At 45.9% G+C, this 21,977-nt stretch overlaps 1 pseudogene; it reads left to right on the plus strand.

Moving 5' to 3' along the window:
• The first annotated feature begins 16,211 nt into the window (after window positions 1-16,211).
• LOC109734746 (cation-chloride cotransporter 1-like) lies at window positions 16,212-20,317 on the plus strand (annotated as a pseudogene).
• Window positions 20,318-21,977: the final 1,660 nt, after the last annotated feature.

Consider the following 21,977-nt stretch of genomic DNA (forward strand, 5'->3'; position numbering starts at 1 on the left):
GAGATTGTTTCTTCTTGCTTGTCCCTCTTTGGGGAGCCCTGCCCCTCCTTATATATGTTAGAGGGGGGGGTTACATGTGGAGTCCTATTAGGATTAGGACTAGTCTATCTTCTAATACAAACCGGATACAAGTCCGGGTCTTGACTCCTTGTAAGGGAAATATTCCTCACACCTTTCCTCTTAAACCGGCCCACCATAACATAAGCCAGCCTTCCATAAACCGCCTTCTGGGCCACCGGGTCTTGTCGTTCCTATGACCCGCCCGCCGGGTCACCAGTGAGTCATAACACTAGTAGAAAACTGGGCTTTCGTTCGGGCATGGCAAGCCCATTAGTCCCGGTTCAGTCACGAACCGGGACCCATGGGGGCATTTCTCCCGGTTCGTGAGCCCAGGGGGCCGTCCGGGGCCTCGTGGGCATTGGTCCCGGTTTGTATGGACCCATTTGTCCTGGTTCTAGGCACGAACCGGGACCAATGGTCCTCGCTCCTGGCCCACAACCATTGGTCCCGGTTCGTGGCTCGAACCGGGACAGAAGGCTGAGCTTTAGTCCCGGTTTCTACCACGAACCGGGACAAATGAGTTGCCTATATATACCCCATCGCCACAGCAGAGCACTCCACAGTGCTCTGTTTTTCTGGCCGGCCAGGGGAGGGCATTTGGGTGCTCTAGCTCACCTCCTATGCACATGAGGTGTTCGATGAAATGTCTGAGCCACACTAGTTAATCATTCTCCTCTCGAAACTCGACCTCCGAGCTCCATTTTGCCCGAGATTTGTCTAGGTTTAGCGGTCCGTCACGTCCTGTCCCCGTCTTCACCGCCGTCGATCGCCCGCACCGATCTCATCGCCAGCACCACCGTGGTGAGCCTCTTGTTCTTATCTTCTTTCTGAAAGAAAAAAATTCTTACTTTAGATAGATACTTGTCTAATTTTGTTACTTTTATTATTCCTTTTTATTACATAGTGCGATGGTTTTGGTATCCGCCCCCGTCGGCCCTCGTCCTGTCTATGATTCGGATTTGGTATATATTATCTTTTTATAACTATTTGGTTCATTTATTGTTTATGACAAATATGCCGACCAACGTGACATAGATTTTATTTATCTAGGAGGTGGTTGAACCGGAAATTCCAACCGACCCTATTGTCGAGAGGTTAAATTTAGTTGAAGAAGAAAACAATTACTTGAAGGAAAAAATAAAAAAATTGAGGAGGAGAAGATGATATTGGAGTTGCATGTTGCGGATGTCGTCGATAATCACAAGATCAAGATGGATGCAATGCACTTGAAGATTAGAAAGATTAGAAAATATGTCATTCATACTGAGGCTTGGTATCATTATGCCGTTGGATCAATTGTTACCTTGGTTGCGATTATGATCGCATTTGTTTTCGCATTGAAATGTTTTACATAGTTTCTATATGGTTTAATTAATTAGATGCTCTGGAGAGCTATATGTTGTTAGATGAGAACTATGTATGTACTTTGGTTTTAATGTGATGATGAACTTCTATTAATTTGGTCACTTAATTATCTATTCATGACGTTCTGTAATGGTTTTTGACACACTTAATTATATATAATGCACGCAGATGAACCGGCAATGGATGTACGGTGACAGACACACCTCCGAGTACACTAAGGGCGTGCATGATTTTCTCGAAGTGGCTGAGGCAAACAAGCAGAATGGTTTTATGTGTTGTCCATGCCCTACATGTGGGAATACGAAGTCTTACTCTGACCGGAAAATCCTTCACACCCACCTGCTTTACAAGGGTTTCATGCCACACTATAATGTTTGGACGAGGCACGGAGAAATAGGGGTTATGATGGAAGACGGTGAATAAGAAGAGGACGATGACAACTATGTGCTCCCTGAATACGGTGATGCTGCAACGGGGGAAGCTGCTGAAGATCAAGAGGAACCACACGATGTGCCCAATGATGCTGCAAGGGGGAAGCTGCTGAAGATCAAGAGGAACCAGTGCCCGATGATGATGATCTCCGCCGGGTCATTGTCGATGCAACAACGCAATGCGAAAGTCAAAAGGAGAAGCTGAAGTTCGATCACATGTTAGAGGATCACAAAAAAGGGTTGTACCCCAATTGCGAAGATGGCAACACAAAGCTCGGTACCGTACTGAAATTGCTGCAGTGGAAGGCAGAGAATGCTGTGCCTGACAAAGGATTTGAGAAGCTATTGAAAATATTGAAGAAGAAGCTTCCAAAGGATAACGAATTGCCCGACAGTACATACGCAGCAAAGAAGGTCATTTACCCTCTAGGATTGGAGGTGCAGAAGATACATGCATGCCCTAATGACTGCATCCTCTACCGCGGTGCGTACAAGGATCTGAACGCATGCCCGGTATGCGGTGCATTGCGGTATAAGATCAGACAAGATGACCCTGGTGATGTTGACGGCGAGCCCCCCAGGAAGAGGGTTCCTGCGAAGGTGATGTGGTATGCTCCTATAATACCACGGTTGAAACGTCTGTTCAGAAACGAAGAGCATGCCAAGTTGATGCGATGGCACAGTGAGGACCGTAAGAAAGACGGGAAGTTGAGAGCACCCGCTGACAGGTCACAGTGGAGGAAAATCGAGAGAAAGTACTGGGCTGAGTTTGCAGCTGACCCAAGGAACGTATGGTTTGGTTTAAGCGCGGATGGCATTAATCCTTTCGGGGAGCAGAGCAGCAATCACAGCACCTGGCCCGTGACTATGTATGTATAACCTTCCTCCTTGGATGTGCATGAAGCGGAAGTTCATTATGATGCCAGTTCTCATCCAAGACCCTAAGCAACCCGGCAACGAAATTGATGTGTACCTAAGGCCATTAGTTGAAGAACTTTTATAGCTGCAGAATGGAAACGGTGTACGTACATGGGATGAGCACAAACAGAGGAATTTAACCTGCACACGTTGCTGTTTGTAACCATCAACGATTGGCCCGCTCTCAGTAACCTTTCAGGACAGACAAACAAGGGATACCACGCATGCACGCACTGTTTAGATGACACTGAAAGTATATACCTGGACAAATGCAGGAATAATGTGTACCTGGGCCATCGTCGATTTCTTCCGACCAACCATCAATGTCGAAAGAAAGGCAAGCATTTCAAAGGCGAGGCAGATCACCGGAAGAAGCCCACCATGCGTACCGGTGATCACGTACTTGCTATGGTCAATGATTTACACGTAATGTTTGGAAAGGGTCCCGGCGGACTAGCTGTTCCGAATGACGCTGAGGGACACGCACCCATGAGGAAGAAGAAATCTATATTTTGGGACCTACCCTACTGGAAAGACCTAGAGGTCCGCTCTTCAATCGACGTGATGCACGTGACGAAGAACCTTTGCGTGAACCTGCTAGGCTTCTTGGGCGTGTATGGGAAGACAAAAGATACACCTGAGGCACGGGAGGACCTGCAACGTTTGCACGAAAAAGACGGCATGCCTCCGAAGCAGTATCAAGGTCCTGCCAGCTACGCTCTTACGAAAGAAGAGAAAGAAATCTTCTTTGAATGCCTGCTCAGTATGAAGGTCCCGACTGGCTTATCGTCGAATATAAAGGGAATAATAAATGTGCCAGAGAAAAAGTTCCGGAACCTAAAGTCCCATGACTGCCACGTGATTATGACGCAACTGCTTCCGGTTGCATTGAGGGGGCTTCTACCCGAAAACGTCTGATTAGCCATTGTGAAGCTATGTGCATTCCTCAATGCAATCTCTCAGAAGGTGATCGATCCAGAAATCATACCAAGGCTAAGGAGTGATGTGGTGCAATGTCTTGTCAGTTTCGAGCTGGTGTTCCCACCATCCTTCTTCAATATCATGACGCACGTCCTAGTTCATCTAGTCGACGAGATTGTCATTCTAGGGCCCGTATTTCTACACAATATGTTCCCCTTTGAGAGGTTCATGGGAGTCCTAAAGAAATATGTCCGTAACCGCGCTAGGCCAGAAGGAAGCATCTCCATGGGCCATCAAGAGGATGTCATTGGGTTTTGTGTTGACTTCATTCCTGGCCTTAAGAAGATAGGTCTCCCTAAATCGCGATATGAGGGGAGACTGACTGGAAAAGGCACGCTGGGAGCAGACTCAATAATATGCAGGGATGGGCATTCTTGGTCTCAAGCACACTACACAGTTCTACAGAACTCTACCTTGGTGACCCCGTATGTCGATGAACACAAGAACAGTCCGCGCTCCAAACACCCGGAGCAGTGTGATGTCTGGATTACATGTGAACACATCAGGACTTTCAGTAGTTGGTTGGAAACACGTCTCAGAGGTGACACCACTATTTGTGATGAGTTGTACTCGTTGTCCAGGGGACCATCTTCGACTGTATTGACTTGCAAAGGATACGAGATAAATGGGAATACATTTTACACGATCGCCCAAGATCAAAAGAGCACCAACCAAAACAGCGGTGTCCGCTTTGATGCAGCAACCGAGAGGGGAAAGGACACGTATTATGGTTACATAATGGACATATGGGAACTTGACTACGGACATGATTTTAAGATCCCTTTGTTTAAGTGCAAATGGGTCAATCTGTCAGGAGGCGGGGTACAGGTAGACCCACAGTACGGAATGACAACAGTGGATCTGAACACTCTTGGGTACACTGACGAACCGTTCGTCCTAGCCAATGATGTGGCACAGGTTATCTATGTGAAGGACATGTCTACCAGACCGAGAAAAAGAAAAGATAAGGAAGCGAATACATCATACGATGAGCCGAAGCGCCACATAGTTCTTTCAGTAAAAAGGGACATTGTGGGAGTGGAGGGCAAGACAGACATGTCTGAAGATTATGAAAAGTTTCATGAAATTCCTCCCTTCAAAGTCAAGGCTGACCCAAGCATCCTGATAAACGATGAAGATTATCTATGGTTACGGCGCAATAAGCAAATGACACAAGCGAAGAAAAAGTGAAGACTTTCTTCCGCAACTATTTATGATGATACCATGCCAACTTTGTAACAGACGAGTATGATACCATTGTCCGTTTTGTACACGAAGTGCATCTAGTTTTTGCCGTAACCCTCTCAACTTTCTTGCACATGCTATGTGGATGAAATGATGATACCATGCCAACTTTCAACCTTTTGAGAGTTCATTTGAAATGTTTTTCAGTTTTAGGGTCTTATAGCTCAAAATAATTAGTAAATGCATGAAAAATGGTGCATGAAAAATAAAAAATAATATAAATAAGTAATTAGAAACAAAATAATATAAACTTTATTAAAATATATAAGTAGAAACAAAAAAAAACTTTAATAAAATTTATGAAACTAAAATTAACAAAGTATTTTCTGTTCAAAACATTATAAGAAACCTCTAGTATTATTGAAACTAAAATCATATAAAATTGATGCAACTAAAATTATCGAAGTATTTTCTGTTCAAAATCATTAAAAGCAAAAAGAATTTTCATAAAAAACTTTTTTTGATAGAAACTTTAATAGCAAAAAAGAATTATCATAAAGTAAAATAAATAAGTAATTAGAAACAAAATAAAATAAAATAAATAAGTATTTTGTTGTAAGTAGAAACAAAATAAAATAAATAAAGCAAAAAAGAAAACAAAAAATGGGAAAAAATAAAAAATGCCACCTACTGGGCCACCACGGCGTGAATACGACTAGAAACCCATCAATGGGCCAGGATTCAGGCCCGCAGAAGGCCCAGCAGGCCCACAGGCATAGCCGTGCAAGATTAGGCCCGTAAGCCTGCAATGGAGAGGAGCTCGAGAGGGTTGGCGCAGCAGCGCTTATAAACCACTCTCGAGCTCTCTCAACTAGCGAGGTGGGACTAAACTTTGGCCGCGACGCGGGCAACACATGTCCGTTGGTCCCGGTTGGTTGCACCAACCGGGACTAAAGGGGTGTATTTGCCTTTGGTCCCGGTTGGTGGCACCAACCGGGACTAAAGGGTGCATTGGTCCCGGTTGGTGCCACGAACCGGGACCAAAGCTCTTGGTATATAATCAACACTTGTTTAAAATTTTCATCTTCATCTCGCAGTTGCCCCTGACGACCCCTCGACGACATAGATGCCGCCAGGCTGCCCCGACGCCCCCGCCGTCGCCGTCGCCCGCGCCCGTCGTCGCCGTCGCCCGCGCCCTCACCGTCGCCGCGCCCTCGCCCGACCTCGTCGCCGCGCGCCGTCCCCGCCCCGACGCGCGCCGCCCATGCCCCGCGCCCTCGCCCGTCGCCGTCGCCCGCGCCCGTCGTCGCCGTCGCCCGACGTCGTCGCCGCGCGCCGTCCCTGCCCCGACGCGCGCCGCCCCTGCCCCGCGCCCTCGCCGTCGCCGCGCCCTCGCCCGTCGCCGTCGCCCGCGCCCTTGCCGTCGCCGACTGTAATGATGTTTTAAATATATTTTTAGATATATGTATTTTTTTTATGTATGTATTTTTTACATGTTTTTTGTATGTATGTATGTATTTTTTCAACTGTAATGATGTTTTAAAAATACATATATGCAAAAGTTAGATTTTTAGAAAGGAATTTGAATAGGTTTTCAGCAAGGAATTTGAATAGGTTTTCAGCAAGGAAGAAGAAGAAAAAGAAGGCGAGGAAAAACGAAAATAAGAAGAGGAAGAAAGGAGAAGAAGAGGAGAGGAAGAAGAGGAGAAATAAATAAGAAGAGGAAAAAGGAAGAAAAAGAAGAGGAGAAGAAGAAAAAATAGATCTATTTTTTCTTCTTCTCCTCTATTCCTTTCTTCTTCTCCTCTTCTTTTCTTCTTTTTTTCTTCGATCTTCTCCTCTATTCCTTTCTTCTTCTCCTCTTTTTATTTCTTCTTCGTCTTCTTATTTTTTTATCGGGTATGTCGTTGTCGATATACCCCCTCCCCGATAACATTATTTTCCCATGTATGTATGTCATCGTTGTCGATATATATAACTCCCTCCCAGATAACTTCGACATGATGGACAGTCGATATTTATACCCCCTCTCGACCGTGATAACTTATACCACGGGAGCACCCCCCGGCCCTCTCGCTCGACCAAAACTCTCGAGGACACCCAAACCCTAGAAAAAACGATGTCGGTCTCCTACCCCCTCCCGCCGCGCCCCTACCCTTGAAGCATTGCCGAGGCCACCCCAAACCCGGAATAAGCTAGGTCTACGTTTGCACTAATATATCCACCTGCTGTCATGTTTGTGTAATAATTGCCATGTTGTAATATTTGCAGAAACAATGGAGCACGGACGAGACGAGCAAGCAGAAGAGGTGTTGGGGGACATAATCTTAGCCGGAGGTGATATCTTATCGTATCTTAACGACAATGTTGGCCTGGAAGAACAGGGTGAAGAAGCAGGCTACGGTGATCGAAGAGTGGAGGAGGAAAGACATGATTATGATGGCTCCGGTGACCCAATACTGGTGCAAGAAGGAGCCCGTGGTGACGGCTTCGGTGACCGAACAGAGTCCGGCCAGGTAAATATATTAGTTAAGCCTGTGCTGACTAGCTAATTGATGCATTCATTGTTTTGGTATGTACACATATTAATTAACTCTCGTCTTTCTTCATTTTTCAAGCCCTCCGGATCAAGCACAATTTCGGTAAAGAGACGAGGCCCGAAGAGAAAGTTGCGCTCGGATGAAAGGTTTGAGATCACAGCAATCGCGCGCGACGGCCAACCGATTGAACCCATCCGGACAAAGGATGCATTTGCTGCTCAGTGCGGGGTTCTAGTTAGGGACAAGATCCCGATCAGCATCCACCAATGGTATAAGCCTAAGAAGGAAGACCCTGAGGTGTCTTATGTCAATGATATGCAGAAAGATGATCTTTGGACTGACCTGAAGGCAAATTTCACCCTACCACCAGAGGAGGGTCCGGAGAAGCCAGTTAAAGAGCAATTAATCAAGTCTCATGCTCTTAAGAAGATGGCAGACCTATTCAGGAGGTGGAAGAATGAGCTGAAAACGTTTGTCGACAAAGAAGAGACACCAGAATTCATCGGCCGGTATGAGAAGATCAGAGATCACTGGCCCGCATTTGTGGCCCACAAGACATCGGAAAGAGTAAGAAGATGTCAGCGACAAACAAGAAGAATGCTGCGAAGAAGAAGCTTCACCATCGCACGGGGTCAGGTGGCTACCTCAAAGCCCGGCCTAAGTGGGCCAAGGGTGAGAATGATCTGCTTGATAAAGGGATCGAACCACAGACAATGAACTGGCCAGACCGTTGCCGGACTTGGTTCTTTGGGGCTGGCGGAAAATTGGACCCTGTATCGGGGAGGTGCGTTTGGACGGACGAGCTTTTGAGAATACCAATCAAGAGGCTTCAGTAGTATATCGATGCAGCGCAGGAAGGGACGTTCGTTCCAGACAGAGAAAACGACGAGCTCACAATGGCCCTCGGGAATCCTGAGCACCCTGGACGGACACGAGGCACGCCAGGCTCCGTTCCGTGGAAGGCTGGTTTTCCGGACGCAGGCGGTTACAAAAGCCAGGAGAGGAGAAAAAAGTGGAGCAGATCCAAATTCAGAAGCTGCACGAAAGTGTTCAAGCGCTAGAGGAACGAGACGGCAATCGACATGCCGAAACTACCCCCGAAGCTACCCCGCCATCTCAGCGGAGAAGTAGCGTGGCTTCCACCGAGCTGCTTCAGCCGGAGCATGTCTTGACGGGTCCTGCTAGCTACCCCGTGGATGCTATCACGGAGTCTCAACATTGCCACCTTATGATGCAATGGCAGAACTTCAAAGTCAAGGCGGCTGTTGGCTCTGTTTTACCTCCTGAACCCGGTGCAACCTACCACTGCCGGCCGATTCCAGAAGGATATGCTAGGGTGATGGTGGATGAAATAACGGAGGGATTTGAGGACCTCCGGCTTGACCACCCTACCGGTGAAGGGGAGACTCGGCTGGGTTCTGCTCTGAAGACTCCATGCCTATGGCGGAAGGAGCTCATCAACCTTCCGAACTGGACGCCTCCGGCGAGTGAGGGCACTCCGCCTCCTCCTTCGGCGAGTGATCAGGGCACTCAGCCTCCTTCTCCGGCGCGTGGCGGCACTCCGCCTCCTCTTCCGCCTCCTCCTCCGGCGAGTGATCATGGCACACAGCCTCCTTCTCCGGCGCGTGGCGGCACTCCGCCTCCTTCTCCGCCTGCGCCGGCGCGCCAGAGCAGCCAGCCTCCTCCTTCTCCGCCTCGTCAGCAAGGGCGGAAGAGACCCGCCGCCGCTCTGGCTGCTCTGGCGCGTCGTAGTCCTTCTCCTCCGCCTCGTAAGCAAGGAAATAAGATAGCCGCAGCCGCTCAGTCTGCTCTGCCGGCGTCTAGCAGGACAGCCAGAGGCGGGAGGCAATACAGATTCGGTCCTTCTTTGAAGACTCCAGAGAAGTTACCATACGAGAGGACCGAGGACGAAACCACGAAGATCGTGCGAGCCAAAGTGACGAACTTCTTTGAAGGGGTGAAAGCAAATAAACATCCACATCCGGAGGAGAAGGTAGATCCGGTGAAAGCGAAGCGCACTCTGGCTGCCCTGACAAAACCACCAAAGTCTCCGCCGAAAGGCAACTATGAGCGCATTCTTGCAAAGACATTTGCCGAAGCGGAGCGGTCGGGAAGTACTGTCAGTGATCAAAGGTTAAAAGAACGACGAGCTGGGAAAAAAATTGCCCAGCTCGGCGAACAAGCTAACCAATCGTGCCCCCCGCTCTAGGTGCCTAGCGACATCGTCGCTAATGATCCGAAGATGGTGCCCGGTTATAGCAATCTTGGAGATTACCTGCCTGACGATGTACATTATGATATCTTGGAGGTGGACGAACACAAATACCATTACGGGAAGCCTCTCGTCAAAGATGAAAGATCTCTAACAACGATGATGCGAAGATTACATGATTGGTACATGAAAACCTGAACAGAGTCTGGGGGGAGGGATACTTTGACGCTGAGAGTTAAACCGGAGCATGACCTCGTTGGAATTGAACTGTTGAATGTTCCATTTGAGGAGTTCTTCCAGTTTTTCAATCAAAAGGCCCTCGGTAAATCAACGATCACTTGCTACTGTCTGTAAGTAGTACTACTTCTGTCATTAAGTCTCTCTATATAGGTCAGCTCTTTCATTGCATGTATTTATAATTATTTTCACTATATTATGCAGATTGAAGATCGCCGAATTGAAGAAAAGAATCGGTGATATTGGGTTCATTAACACAAATCTCATATATGCAACTCAGGTTAAATATCATGCCGAAAATACCGAGGCCAACTTGCTACGATCGTTGGTAATAAATGAAAACAAAGATATAATACTCTTTCCTTACAACTTCAAGTGAGTGTTACTGTCTTGTGCATATTCGGTTTCCCTTATTAGTCCAGGTTATAGTAATGTAATTGATGACTTATGCATGCGTGCGTAGCTTTCACTATATTCTCCTAGAGATTAAGCTTGAGCAGGGAGTAGTAACCGTCTTAGACTCGAGACGCAAAGATCCCCAGGACTATGTGGACATGACTCAAATGCTCGAGAAGTCAAATCAATCATTATCCAAACTATCAGCAACTTTGTTCATTTCCTCATATCAAGTAATTGTTTTCTTTGTCTGGCAGGGTTTGGAGAAAATTCACCAAAAAAGCTCCAGGACTGCCGAAGAAGCTGCAATTTAAACACCCGAAAGTAAGTACTATACTAGCATGTTCCGCGCATCTCCTAGTGATTCAAGCACTAGTTTCATCAATACCATTTAGCATGCTTGCTTATCAGTTTGATTGACCTCTATTTCTTGTAAAGTGGTTGTGGCAGGAACCCGGAAATAATTACTGTGGATACTACGTTTGCGAGTCCATCCGCTACACGACCTGTGAGCGAGGCTACTCTGACGAACAATATGAAGTGCGTAAGCAATAATATTCACAATTTTATTTTATTACCATCATTTGTGTTGAGTTTCATTTATTCATATATATATGTATTGACCCCCTTATTCAAATTAGATCTTTCGGATGCGGGATGAACTCCTAGCACTAGATCGTATGCGAGGAATTCAAGAGGAATTGGCGGCATTCTTCCTTGACCACGTGATCGCTGAAAACGGAGAATACTATGTGGACCCTGTGTTCTTACAATTTAATTAGGAGATTATATTGTAAGAGATAATTATTGTATATATGTAGCCGGTAGTGTTGGATAGATATATGAGAACTTGTTGTTCGACCAATCTCTCAGGGAAGGAGAGGTGGTCGATATCACTTCTCTCTGTATGCATATGTTCATGACGATCTTCTGTTTCCTTCATTTGATTACTAGCTAGTGTGTCTAGTCCTCTCCATACGTATATAGTACGTAGCGTCGACCAAGCACGGAGATAAGAGAGGACACTTCTCTCTATTAATTAGCTAGCTAACACAATATATGAAACACCTAAATTAACCCCCCAAAACCCCCAACCCCCCCCTTTCAAAAAAAAAACAAAAACCCCAGCCACTGAAATACTGACGCGTGGATGCCTATTGGTCCCGGTTAGTGCCACCAACCGGGACCAAAAGCCCTCCTGCCTGGGCTCGCCGCACCGGCCACGTGGAGGCCCATCTGTCCCGGTTCCTGTAAGAACCGGGACTAAAGGGTTAGGGCATTAGTAACGACCCTTTAGTCCCCGTTCAAAAACCGGGACAAAAGGCCCTTACCAACCGGGACAATAGGCCATTTTTCTACTAGTGTAATGACTAGGTGGGTTGCTTGTAAACCGCCAGGTCAGGGCGGGTCGTCAGTGAATCGCCAAGTGTTAGCGGGGTCTCAAATAAACTGCCAAGTCCGGCCGGGTTATACTTCCGGCCGGTTTACGCCGCGGGGTATATCCCCGATAGGTGGGCTGCATTGCCTCGCTTGTGTAGTTCTGTTTTATGTCTCGCTGGGCTGGCCGGTGTCCAGGCCCAAAAGTTACCGGTGTCCAACCCAAAAATCTGGACATTGTACAAGGTAAAGATGTATTTTACCCGGTGCCGATGACACCGGATGGCGTAACGTGGCTCCGCCCCTGCTTGCGTTGGAATCTGCTAGTGAAGCGTCCTATTCATAGTACTATGCGAACTTGCCAATCAGGGCAGGAATAGATTGAAGGCAGCTAGAGTCACCCAAAGATCAACATGCATTGTGTTTAATTTCCTCGAGCTTAATCAGGTTGGGTACCTAGATCAGATCCATCATACCTATCATGGCTCCTGAATATCATGCCATGGGCTCGAATAGGTTGGTTGCCATATATTTTGCATCACCAAATTTTTGCTGCTGCAAGAGCTACAATTAATAATGACTTATTAAACTAACACTCGATATATTCGGCGTATTCATTTTGGCTCGAGTGTCCAAATGAACCCTATTTCTGAACCACTCATGGTATTGAAGATCCATGCGTGCTGACGTATTTTGTCGTGTATTCCGACTTTGGCGTTCTTTTATGAACACTTACAGAGCCCATGTCTCGATGTGTTCAACGAGCATCTGGCTGTGTTTTTGGTGTTGGTACGGACGGATGTCAAGTGGTCCTGTGCCATGTACCTTTGTTATGTACCATAGCGCATAAGGCTAGCTATGGTAGGGAGTACCACGGGAAGGCGTCTCACGCTCTGGTGTATTGTAGAAGCCAGCCGCCATCAGCTAACCTCCTTGCACGTATCCACCGGAACTAATGCAGTAGGATAGAGGTATAGAAATCAAACTATGCGCATAACTTATCCCACACTTTCCAGAGCAAGGGGGCAGCCTCAACGGTGAGACGGCCCTTTCCAGAGATGACTTCATGTGTTTGGTATCACGGTTAGTGATGGTTTTTCGAGGTGGCTCGGTTGTGGCCTTGTCCAGTAGTAGTGGGTGTCCCGTGTTACGGCTGGTGTCTCCTGGTTTCATGCTTGGTGTTAGGTTAATGATACTTGTGACACCTACTCGACCTTATATATTTTTTCCTTTCAACCTGCTTGTATAAGGGTTTCCTCACGATTTTGTGCGTTTATTTATAACGCGGGGGGTTGGGGGGGGGACCATATTTCGTGAGGGTGCTCACCCTCACTTCGTCCACCGCCACCTCTCCCCTTGTTGGTCCTTGTGATCGGCCGTCCCTTTCTTCAAATCCACGAAACCATCCATCAACAGCTATATTACGTCACCCGCAAAAAAAACAGCTATATTACGTCGGTGAGTACCTGGTTTTCGTTAGCCACTTCCTGCATGGCCTGCTGGATCTGCTCTCCCAACGGGTTGTTCTTGCAAGGCGCCAGCTGATCCGATGGATTCTCCTAGCTCTGAATATCACTTGTAACGATCTTGGATCGGGAAATAGGAGGAAAGGGGGATTCAGGATGAAAATGGGAGTGAGGAGGAACACACAGTCGCCGCTTACTTGTGGTAAGGGAACGAATTCATACAAGTCTTTGCGTATCTCTCTCTCTCTCTCTTGCCTACCAGTCTCTGTTATCCTCCACACACGCAGGCAACCGGTCAGGAACAAGCCTCTGTTCGGTTACACTACCATGGCCAAGTGGGACGCTGTGCAACCAGAAGAAGATGTGGCCCATGTCAGGGCAGTGACATGCCAGATTGCTTCATCGAGGAGATACACGGCCAGGGAAATTATGGATGTTTATCTCCCCGGGTGTCACGCGGTGTGGACGTGGTCGGAGAGCAATGCATCTAGACGTTCCAGTACTGTGCCTAGCGAATGCTTAGTTTGCTATTTTTACCTGATATCCAGATACTCTCACTAGTAGAAAAAGGACCTTTAGTCCCGGTCCTGAAACCGGGACTAAAGGTCGTTACTAAAGCCTTCCCCTTTAGTCCCGGTTCTTACATGAACCGGGACTAAAGGCCCTCCACGTGGCCGCTGTCTGGAGGTCCACCTTTAGTCCCGGTTGGTAACACGAACCGGTACTAAAGAAAATTTTATAATTTTTTCCTAAATTTTTTTATTTTTTTTATTTTCAAATTTCAGAATTATTTTAACCTCTTATCTCTAATCACCCCTCATCACTACTCAATTTAACCTCTAATCTCTAATCACCCCTGATCATTCCAAATCATCTAACTTCCCGAACGGTCACCCATCCTCTCACTACTCCAGCCTGAGCACGCTTAACTTTCGGATTCTATTCTCCATCGTTTCCAAGTCTACACTTGTTGTTTTCCTCCCAATAGTAAGATGTCAATCCTATTAACCCTCAGGAATTTAGCTTGAGCATTGAAGTCACACATTTCACTGTTTGAGTTTGAAACTATTGTTCTAAAAAACAATAATTATTTAGTAACACTAATATTTCTTGAATAAGTAGTTTGACCATAGTTTGACCACGGTTTGACCAGATTTGACCAAAATTAAAAAACTAAAATAATTATTTCGTAACACTAATATTTCTTGAATAATTAGTTTGACCATTGTTTGACCACAATTTGACCATATTTGACCAAAATTCAAAAAAATGAAATAATTATTTAGTAACACTAATATTCTTGAATAATTATTTAGTAACACTAAAACTTCTTGAATAAGTAGTTTGACCATAGTTTGACCAGATTTAACAAAAATTCAAAAAAAAACTGAAATTTGAGCATAACTTTTTTCCTTTTAGAATTTGAGGATTCAAAAAATTTGCAAACAGGCCGTAGGTGGTCAAAATCGGATGCGGATTTTCCTGCTGAACAGTTTGATATATTATACTTTTTTCTGACATCGTATGCAAAAGTTATAGCCGTTTTACATTTTCCCTACACTTTTTGCAAAATATGTCCAAATTTAAGTTTTTAAATTTTCCTAACTAGTACATGTAGTAACATAACAAAATCTAGAATGATTTTAATTTTTGAAGTTTTTATCATTTTCTTTTGCTTTTTACAAAACTGAAAAGGCGATCCTGGGGGGGGGGGTAGATTTTGAAAATGGGACCTTTAGTACCGGTTCGTGCCACGAACCGGTGCTAATGCCTCAAACCCCATTAGTACCGGTTGGTGGCCCGAACCGGGACTAAAGGTTAGACCTTTAGTACCGGTTGGTGCCACGAACTGGTACTAATGGGCATCGCACTTTTTAGTCCCGGTTCGTGGCACCAACCGGGACTAAAGGTCCCATTTGAATCGGGACTAATGCCTGTACGGTGCCCTAGTCGCTCGAACCGGGACTAATGCTCACATTAGTCCCGGTTCGTAATGCAACCGGGATTAATGCTCTTTTCTGGCCGAACCAAAGCCCTGTTTTCTACTAGTGTCTAGTCATGACATTTTTTTCTGCAACACAACCAAGGTGAACCACAAATTTTGAGAGACATCACATTTTCGACAAAGGGAATATATTAATATCACGAAGATACCAATTACACCCAGCCTCTGCACCAACAAGATATCCAAAGACATCAGGGATGCACACAGCGAAGAACAAAATAAACAAGAGAGAAAATAAAAACAAAGACCCTGTCGCGGTGTACAACACCTCGCAATGGAAGCACTCTAACCACCACCGAATACAACACCCATACTACAACATAAGCTCTCCAAAAGCAACGCCTCCAAGAAGAAAACAATGCATAAGGGTTGTCGTCGCCCGATTGAAGATCTTGGTATTTCACCCCTGAGAAAGACTGAGTTTCCAAAACAATGCCTTAAACAAGGCCATTGCCAGGTACAACCAATGAAGGCCAGACCTTAGGTTTCCACCCTGGAAATCAAGGTTCAGTACTCGACGAGCTCCACCAAAGATGCAGTCCACCTGTGTTGCCACCCCCGCTTGAGAAGGCTGCTACTACGAGTCGCCGCGCACCGGACACACAGGGAGAACCTGTGCCGCGTTGTCTTCAACACAACCAACCAACCTCCGATCGCAGCCACCATGACATTCTCCAACTCTGCAGATCCATGGAAATCTATATGAAGACATGTCCCATATCAACGAACGGTAGATGAAGCTTCACACCGCGCGCCGGAAGGGTGCGCACGACCGCATCGATTCCTCTCTAGATCTCCAGTAGCATCATGTGCCAGACTACGGAGATCACCGAGAAGAAGGTCGGAACTCATCGGCTACCAGATCGAGGAGGTCGACATGAAGCCGTGCCGAAACTACGCAGAGCCGGAACCCCTATATTCGAAACCTGGCCAACAGCCCCCACGCTACCAGCCATCCCCGGCCGCCCGTCCTACTGGAAGAGGCCGGTAGAAGGAAGGCGACCTTGGCCGCCACGCCCGCAAGCGCCGCGACGAGCCATGCTGCAGCAGAGAAGAGCACGAGACAGTCGCACGGGCGCTGCAGCCGTGGCCCTTCCGGCCCAGCCGGACCCAGACCACCGTCAGCCGCGCCACCGCCCCGATCCGCCGCTCCACCACCGCAAGAACCCGCCGCCTCGCCGGATCGGGCGCCGCGCCAAACTGTGCGCGACCCATCAGCTCCTCCTCTCCGTGCGAAGAAGAAGAACAGGGATGCGCCATCCTCGCCCTCACCGCTGGCGGCGGCCAGAGATGCCCGGTGGTTAGGTTTTTTTTGGTGGAGGCGTGGTCGCCCCGGAGCCGCACGCGCGTGCGACCCAGAGGCGTTACAGCAGACGCCTGGTGCCCCACATCTAGGAGCATTTAGTCCACATGCGAAAAGGCAAGTACCAAGTAACACATGCATGGGTTGCCATAGTGTGAAAAAAATATGGAGTTAAGATAAGCACATGATTACGCCATAACATTTCAACATCTGGATTGAGAATGGGGAACATATCTTGTATGTGTCATGAGTGGGTGTGTCGCATGTTCTCTAGATTGTCATGACTCTTGTTGCTAGCGTTCTTGCTCTTATATCGAAATGCTGACATCTGGTCAATTTATAGAGCTACACATGCATACTGTGGCCACCCATGCATGTGTTACTTGGTACTTGCCTTTTCGCATGGGAACTAAATGCTCCTGATGTGGTTATGTATCAGAATAAACAGTAGGGAAGGCCCCTACTGTGGCTTATAAATTTTTGGTGCTACTGTCACTACTGGAATCTGGTTTTGTGCCGAGTTTCAGAACATCGCCAAGTTCATTCTATCGGGAAATCGACGAATTTATGTCTGCCGAGTTTGATTTAAAATTGGACTCGGCAGTGATAAGCAACTCGGCAAAGCTCTAACTTTGTCTGGTTCCAACGAAAAATGACTCAGCGAACAAAAACAACTCAGCACACTATCAAGTTCGCCGAGTTCTCAACTGAAAAAGCCCGGTAAAGACTGATAGGTTGGCCATGCTGTGTAGCAGGCGACGAAGCCGTGCTAGGTCAGCCATGCTGTCCAGCAGGCAATGGGTATTCAGAAAGGAAAAATGTGCAGGATTACAAGTTATATATATTTTTTTTAGAAAAGGAGGAAGACCCCCGGCCTCTGCATCTAGACGATGCATGTAGCCACTTTATTAATTGTTCACACAAGACCTTATTAAGTAATACAGCAGTAAGACTAAAGCCACCGTCTAGGCAACATCTGTCGCTACTCCTACCCAATTGATGAAGGAATGCTGATAGTCTGGGCCTAATACCAAACAGACCTCGAAGCCAAACCTAACATCTAAGATCTGAGGTCCCATACAGGACGCCTGCCGGGTATGGGTTACCCACCGGTCTAACGCACTTCTCAACCAGGACGCCTGCAGGATTACAAGTTATATTGCCTTGATGGCATTTCATCTTTCAAACTAGCTAGGCTTTGCTTTCCTCATAATTGTATAGAAGTGTTCCCTAAAATAGTACTCCCTCCGTTCCATAATATAAGACGGAGGGAGTAGATGCAAACTCTCATGCTCCTGATATAAAAGTTCTGGAAGACTAGAGACTGGGGAGTTGCGTTTTGGTCGTGCGTATTTTAACTTGGCATTGCGAAGTCTTTGATCACTAGGAGGTATGACTTTGTGCATGCCAAAGGAATAGTTATTAGTAATCTATACAAACTTATTTTCTAACACTCACTTCACTGTTCTTTTCACAGCAAACCAAGTTCATCCAAAGAACACTACTAGAAAAAGGGCTATAGATAATATTGACATTAATGGTGTGGTGCGCCACTACTATATACTAATGGCGCATCATGTGTTGGTGCGCCATTAGTGTCCAAATACTAATGGCGCATCATGTGTTGGTGCACCACATCCACGGTGCGCCACTGGAACAATTTTTTTTTCAAAACTAGTAATGGCGCACCAGGGGATAGTGCGCCATTACTAGTTAAACTAGTAATGGCGCACCACATCCACGGTGCGCCACTAGTAGTTTTTTTTAATTTTTTTTCAAAACTAGTAATGGCACACCACTCCCACGGTGCGCCATTACTAACTTGGCCCAAAAAATCCACCGCATGCACCCCCCCGGACCGTCTTTTCAGTTAAAATAAATAAATAAAATGATGAAAATTTCAAAAAAATATAAGAAAATAAGTTTCCCATGTGATATGTGGTCTACTTGTTGGGAAAATTTACAAATATGAATTTTGACTTTATTTGCAAAATCTCTCTAGAATTTGTAAAATCGGCATAACTTTTGCATACGAACTCGGATTAAAAAGTTTTTTATATGAAAAATCATCTACTCGAGGGGAAAACATTTTCAAAATCCTCAAAAACCTAACAGAAAAAAAGTTACGGGGCTTTTAAGATCTGGAGGGGAAAAAATGAAAAAAATTCAAACATACTAGTGGCGCACCATTTGCTAGGTGCGCCACTAGTAACAGAAAAAAAAGTTGGTTTCGAACTTTTTTTGGAATTTTTTTCAAAAAATGATACGTAATATGACCGGGAAGTTTGAAATATTTTTCAAAATTTCATCATACTCATGAACATGAACAAAGTCCTAGACATCAACAAGGTTTAATAGGATTGATATGATAGATATATCAACAAGTGCCTGTTAAGCGTGCTCGGGCTGGAGTAGTGTGAGGATGGGTGACCTTCTGGGAAGTTTGACCACTTAGTGTGATTTGACTTGAGATTAAGCATATTGATCTGAGATTAAGCCATAGTGACCCGAGATTAAGAAAAAAATAAAAATAATTAAAAAAAAATTGAAATTTTTTTTTGAATTTTTTTGAAAAAAATGTTAGTAATGGCGCACTTCTATGCGCCATTACTAAGTGAGATAGTAATGGCGCACCGTGGGATATACTAATGGCGCACTCCCTAGTGCGCCACTAGTATCGGTGCACCATTAGTATTAAATTCTAATGGCGTGATGCTAGTGGCGCACCTATAGTGCGCCATTAGTAGCCAAAACAGGTGCGCCACTAGCAGGCCTTTTCCTAGTAGTGGAATTGGCACCCCATTCCTTTGGTATTATCCCATCCTCGGGGTAAGCTTCCACAAAATGTCCCTTATCATCCAAAACTTGCCAATTTTGCTAATTGTAAGAAGAAGAAGGCTCGTGGCAAGTCAATATTCTAGACAATTGATGGTGATTATAATGAACTTGCCGACCATGCTAAGACTGCCTGTCATCATCTGGGGAACAACATTGAGTACAGACAATGCGAGGGTTTTGCAGAGATCATTGTAGCACCTTCGACGTCTGAGGACTTCCGAAACGTTGTTCAGGCGATGGGCCTGGCGAACTTAAAGCCGAATATTGTTGTGGTGCGCTACCCTGAGATTTGGCGCCATTAGAATTTGACAGAGACACCATCAACATTTGTTAGTATAATAAACGATGCATCATGCTAACAAGGCTGTTTTTATCGTGAAGTATCTTGATGAGTGGCCTAATCAGTTCCAGAGACAGTCTAGTTCTATTGACTTATACTGGGTTGTGAAAGATGGAGGGTTGATGCTTCTCTCTCAGTTCCTACTCAAAAAACGACCTTTTAAAGCTGCAATATCCAAGTCTTCTGCATAGCTCAAGAGGACATTGATGCTGAAAAGCTAAAGACAGATGTCAAAAAGTTCTTGTATGATCTTAGGATGCATGCCGAGGTAATTATTATGAATATCAAATCATGGGAATCTCATGTGCAGAGCAGTAGCAGTTTGGTCACCCAGATGACTCCCAAGAGGCCTACACGAGTGCACAGCGAAGAATGAGTGCATACATTTCATAAATGAAGGGAACCACAGAAAGAGAAGGGCGGCCACAGATGGTGGATGGGAAGCAATCTGTTGTGAATGAACAAAAGGTCAATAAATTCTTCTACACAGTGCTGATGTTTAACTCCACGATACTCAGGCACTCCAGGATGGCAGCTGTGGTGCTGGTGAGCCTCCTTCTGCCACCACTGAATCACCCTGCATGCTTCCACATGGAGTACATGGATCTGATTGTGGAGAACGTCCCACACATCCTAATAGTTAATGATAATCCCCAAGTGTAGGGAATCATCGTAGCAATTTCCAAAGGTGGAAGTGATAAGTATGGAGTGTCAAACCGACAAGGAGCTAAAGGTAACATCAATATTCTCTCAAGCCCTATCTGCCACTGATACGACTCTACGTACACCGAACGTTTGCTTCCAACTAGAAACGAGAAATAAAACTATGTTGTGGGTATGAAGAGGATAACTTTGCATGATATCGAAGAACTAAAATATAAAAGTAGGTGCTATTATCATAAAGTTAGAATATATTACTAAATATTTTAAATAGCGAGTGTGGAATAATGGTGGATCGGTGTGCGGAATTGTCCTAGGCAATCGTTAACAAGACTGGTAGTCGTCATTGCAATTTCATATGAGGGAAAGACATAAGCTAACATACTTTCTCTACTTGGATCATATGCACTTATGATTGGAACTCTAGCAAGCATCCGCAACTACTAAAGATCATTAAGGTAAAACCCAACCATAGCATTAAAGCATCAAGTCCTCTTTATTCCCATACACAACAACCCCTTTACTCGGGTCTGTGTTTCACTCACTCACCAACCCACTATAAGCGAATCATGAACGTATTGCAACACCCTACAGCGGGAATCCCTCACGCTTGGGCGACACGGAGGGCACCATAGGACAGCACCAAAATAAAACATACAACTCGTACCAATCTAGATCATCAATCAACACAAAGACAAAGGATATCTACTCAAAACATCATAGGATGGCAACACATAATTGGATCATAATATGGGGCATAAAGCACCATGTTCAAGTAGGGATTACAGCGGGTGCGGGAGAGTGGACCGCGTAAAGGAGATAAGGATGGTGATGATGGTGGTGATGTTGATGAAGACGATCATCGCGGCGATGATTCCCCTCTCGATGGCACTCCGGTGCCACCAAGAGAGAGGAGGAGAGGTTCTCCCCCTTGTGCTTCCTCCTCCATGGCCTCCCCCTAGATGGGGAGAGGTTCTCCCTCTGGTCCTTGGCCTTCATGGCGATGATGGCCCCTCCGGGATCCTCCTCCATTGCCTCCGGTGATGATGGCCCCCTCCCGCAGGGTGCCAGTGAGGGCCTAGATTGATTTCTCGTGGCTACAGAGGCTTGCGGCGGCGGAACTTCCGATCTATGTTATTTTCTGGGGGTTTCTATATTTATAGTAATTTTTGGTGTTGGTTTCACGTCAGGGGGTCTCCGAGGCGTCCACGAGGCAGGGGCCCACGCCCAGGGGGGTGGGCGCGCCCCCCTCCCTCGTCGACAGCCCGGGACTCTTCTGGCCCAACTCTTTTGCTCCAGGGGGTTCTTTTGGTCCATAAAAAATCAACAAAAATTGGCTCGTCAATTGGACTCCGTTTGATATTCCTTTTCTGTAAAACTCGAAAACAAGGAAAAAACAGAAACTGGCACTGGGCTCTAGGTTAATAGGTTAGTCCCAAAAATCATATAAAATAGCATATAAATGCATATAAAACATCTAAGATGGATAATATAATAGCATGAATACTTCATAAATTATAGATACGTTGGAGACGTATCAGCATCCCGAAGCTTAATTCCTGCTCGTCCTCGAGTAGGTAAATGATAAAAGAAATAACCTATGAAGTGTGAATGCTAGCAGGTGCACAAGTTTGATCAATGATAATTTCAATCACCTTTTCTA

This window comes from Aegilops tauschii, chromosome 5 (assembly GCF_002575655.3).
Source record: "Aegilops tauschii subsp. strangulata cultivar AL8/78 chromosome 5, Aet v6.0, whole genome shotgun sequence".
Taxonomy (NCBI): Eukaryota; Viridiplantae; Streptophyta; class Magnoliopsida; order Poales; family Poaceae; genus Aegilops; species Aegilops tauschii.